Source organism: Callorhinus ursinus, unplaced genomic scaffold (assembly GCF_003265705.2).
Source record: "Callorhinus ursinus isolate GAN/ISIS: 27379988/994484 unplaced genomic scaffold, GSC_fseal_2.0 scaffold1275, whole genome shotgun sequence".
Classification (NCBI taxonomy): Eukaryota; Metazoa; Chordata; class Mammalia; order Carnivora; family Otariidae; genus Callorhinus; species Callorhinus ursinus.
In genome coordinates this window covers 1-4,549 of record NW_027398330.1, presented here as the reverse complement: position 1 = coordinate 4,549, position 4,549 = coordinate 1, and the positions used below count along the sequence as shown (strand labels likewise).

The following is a 4,549-nucleotide window of genomic DNA, read 5'->3' as shown; positions in this document are numbered from 1 at the left end:
ATGTTCAAGGTAATTCAGAGGCCCGTGGGGCCAGCCAGCCTGAGTCTGCTCACCTTCAAAGTCGCCTCCCAAAACTTCCGCAGAGGTTAAGGAACTTTGGCTCTCCTCCATCCCCAAGGGTCTTTCTGAATATGGGGAGCAGCCAAGGACCCAACTTGAGGAAAGCATCTCACATCTCTGACATTACTGTGAGCCATCCATAAGTTGGTGTCGGGAAATGTACTCACAACCTAACCCCGAGAGCTTGGTTCAATGGGGGGTAGACACAAACCTTATTTATTTTAAATTTTCTAAATTTTCTAAAATCATAGACAGCTATGAATGTCTCCAGAATGCACCTCCTGGATTTTTTCCAAGACTTGGTGTTACTGGTTTTGCTGGCATTGTGGACTTCTTTTGGCCAGAGTTTCAGAAATAAAGAATCTGGTGTATCCACCTGGGTTTGTGGGATGAGCTGTCTCTCTTCATTATCCACCACAAGCCATTCATCGTCTTCGTCCAGGTCAGTGGGGAGAAATTGTATGACTGGGGTTTACAAGTATTCATAGTCCTAGAAGATTTATAGAAGGAGAACTTTCAGATGCCAGAGAATGTGAAGAATTCACCTGGAAATGAGATTGTTCCATGTTCTGCCCATTTAATCAGTTACAGGTAAACATTGGAAACTCCATGCGGTAAACCAGTATTTCCACAGAAAAGTGGCAGAGTCTAGAGGCTGCTTTTAGGCAAACAGGCTAATCAGTTTAGGTAAACATTGGAATCAGTTACAGGTAATTATTGCATTTAATAATTTAATCAGTTACAGGTAAACATTGGAAACTCCATGCGGTAAACCAGTATTTCCACAGAAAAGTGGCAGAGTCTAGAGGCTGCTTTTAGGCAAACAGGCTTGCGTGATGGACACAAAGAGGGGCCACAGTGACCCCCTGGCTGAACACAGGCCATCAGGGGACCCACCTCAAAATAGCCATAAGCCCTAACTGACCGACGAGCTACTTACAACCAGGCACGGTTACCAAAAAGGGGAGAATTCCATACATCCCCGTACCTGCTCACCTTCCCCCTTTAAAAACAGCCCCCAGCCACCGCCTCCTCGCAGACCATTTCTCCTCCAGTGTCCTGCCCGCGCTCCCTTGCGGTGTAGTCAATGAACTTCGATCGCCTGTGTTCTGCCTCAGGTGGATTCATTCCCTGCCCGCACTACAGGCTTCCACCTGATCCTCGCCCCAACTTTGCGGGCCCCCATCCAATCGAGAGACCCCCTGCATGTGGACTGATGGGAAATCCTTTTACCTAGAGAGACAGTCCAGCCCGAGAACTCCCCATTCTTGTGTTACTAGTCATGCACATAATTAAAATGCCAAGTTAAAAATAAAAATCAAAACGGGGAAGCTTTCACAGAAACCATCCAGCAGCCTCTCCTTATCTATTTTGGCCAAAACTGGGCACCAAACCCAAATCCTTCAAGCTGGCAGGGGAGATGGGACCCCGTCATCCCCCCAGCCTTATCAGGATTTCCCCAAGCCACATAAGGATGGGCGGACACACAAACACATGAGGACCCCACCAGTAAGTAAACAGGGATAATGGATTAGGGAGTAGGCACCCAAGAGTGTTGGCTGCAATTAGTCTGGGAAAGACCTAAATTCATAATAACATTAAAAAGAGAAAACTCACTGTAAACTGTTAGCAAAAAGTATAATACAGAAGAGAGGGGTTCCATTTGGATTTTTGAACGTTTCTATAGGTTTGGGGATGTTACTATCTGCGAACGTGTGTGCTTCTTCTAAGAATACTTCCATTTATAATGAACAGATTCATGTTCGTGCCCACTGGTAGATAAAAGAGGATAAAAACAGGCAACTGCATGTGAGCCAAACGGTCCTGGGAAAAATAGAAGCCGTCCCCAGATCAGCACATGCGGCTACCCATGACAACCAGGAAGAAAGGAGGTCCAACCAGTCAACCAGGACTGGTGCTCATGCTCCATGGTCAGGGGGAGAAGGAGCCCTGAGATGCTGAATTAGCTAATGTCCTCAAGAAGAGCATTAATGTGCAAACACAACCCTGCCCTCTCCTAGGAGATGAATCCACTAGATGCCCCCTCAACCATAGTAAGACATTAAAGAGTGCATGCATATTTTTTTAAATAATGCTAACAAGCCAGTATATCAGAATGACAGAACAAAGGATTCCATAACTCTGGCCAAGCGAAACTAAAGGAATACATCATTTCAGGGAGAAAAAGACAGATTGAAGAAGCTAACCCTTATGAGGAAAATAAGCCTCAGAGCCCCACCCAGCTCAATCTGCTGAGACCCTCAGTGCATATGAGAGAGGCTCTGAGACGATATTCTTTGGGTGTGCAAGGGTGGGGGTATCTAACAAGATTCAAGTAACACCAAGAAAACATCAAAAGAAGTATTTTAGCAACTTTAAGAACGTATCTTATTCCTAGACAAAAACAAGAACAAGTAGGAGCCAATGAAGTAATGAATTAAATCCATGATGTTGGTGCTTTAAAATAGATTTAAATATAATAACAGTAAGTCTCTAATCATCACTGATGTGTTCATTTTGTGTACCATTTAAGGTGTATTCAAAAGAATCATTATGTTAAGTATGTTAAATAATGTCAGTTTACATTGTTCAAGGAAATTTAAGTTTGCAACCACTGTTCAAATTTAACACTTATATTTCAAAGTTCTGTTTATAGATTATGTTTAATGTTTGGCATTAAATAAAATATGCATGTGGGGGAAGGTTTCCTCCATGGGCAAAAAAATCCTCAAACTTTGAAAACCTTATCAACAATGAGCATAAACTCTGTCAAAAAATAAGGATTAAAAAAATAAGTGTACATGGAAAAAAAATTTTTTTAAATAAATAAATAAAAGGCTGGTGGTGAGAGCCAGGTTTGTCACTGTTAGAGTAGGAAGTTACAGATCAGCAAAGGGAGAAGATCACAATCTCCATGTGGTGACGGACCAGGTTGGAGACAGCAGTATAAACAGGTCTTTAGCTTAATATGGATACAGTTCCACACGGAAATCCTTATAATTAGGTGTGTTTACATAGGTTGGAATACAGGCATATATTGCCTTGCATTGTCCGCTGAGCACATTCAGGTCCCACAGGTGAGACTTTATTACCATTCTCTAATAAAAGGAACCAGGGCTCTTTGAAGAAATTTCTTATACTGGGATCAAGTACATATAGGAGCCGGGATAATCTTGAAGTATCAGAAAGTAAGGAAGTACCAACAAAACCCCCACAAAGATAGAATTATATCAAAGAGAAAGTGGAGCCAATGGAAACCTCAGGGTCATGAGATTGAGCCCCACGGTGGGCGACACGCTCAGTGCAGTCTGCTTGAGATTCTGTCTCTCCTTCTTCCTCTGCACCTTCTCCCTCTCGTGCTCTCTCTCTCTCCCTCAAAATAAATAAATACCTCTTTAAAAACCTTTCCTTCCCTGTAGCTCAAAGGAGCTCCTTTGTATTTTCTAGATGGGATGCTGCCTGATTCATTAATTGTTCAATGAAACCAATGGGATTGAGATCTTTTAAATTACTTGGTTTATTAACAGATTACATAGTTTTCTTACAAATGGGTTGAATAGACCTCTCCTAACAGAATTCCAAATAACAGATGTAAACATTCAGCCACCCATCAGGGAGGTGAAACTAACTTCCCTCTCCTAAAGTGTGTTGGCTCCACACAGTGTCTTCCTGCTCACGAAGATGCACATGGGAAAGAATAACTCATGGTGGGGAAGCCTGACCAACAATGCCTCAGCCAGGTGACCAGTGTTAACACGGACAGTGACAAGTGACCTCCAGAGCATGTTCCCTTGATATAAAGTGATGACAGAGCACCTTACCTTTGTGATCTGCTTCCTCAAAACCCATAACCCCAGTCTAATCATGAGGAAAGCACAGTAAATCTGATTGCAGGACTTTCTACCAAATACCTGACCAGGTCTCCTCAATACTGCCAAAGGCATCAAAATAAGACAAGTCTGAGGGACTGTCACAGCCAAGGAGAGCCTAAAGAGACACGATGACCACATGTCATGTGGTGCCCTGCATGGGATCCTGGAGCAGGGAAAGGGTTAGAGGGAACCTGAATAAAGTATGGACTTTACTAAATAATAACATATCAATATTTGTTCGTTATTTGTGAAAACTCTGTCGAAAAAACAGAGAGAGAGTAGAAATTAGAGGTCAAATAAGAGAAACCTATTGCATCAGACTGGAAACCTAAAGGAAATGGGTGATTTCCCAGTAAAAATACACTTTAACAAAATGGACCCTAAAATAAGAAAAATACAAACAGACCAATTAGCCATCCAGGGCCTCTTCTTTCTGCTGGTTCTCCTCTCCTGGGGTTCTGGGGTTTTCCTCTCCTGGGACAGAGAAGGAACAGCTTCCCTAAGACCTGACCCCACTCACTGTCTTATCTCCCCCAGCCATGCCCCGTCCAGTGAGGATGGCGTGCCAGAGAGTCTCAGGGACTGTTGATCCTGATGTGTCAGCTAGCATTTTCTGG

At 43.1% G+C, this 4,549-nt stretch overlaps 1 pseudogene; it reads left to right on the top strand.

Annotated features, from left to right (window-relative positions):
• On the top strand, positions 1 to 651 carry LOC112818322 (MICOS complex subunit MIC26 pseudogene; annotated as a pseudogene).
• Positions 652 to 4,549: the final 3,898 nt, after the last annotated feature.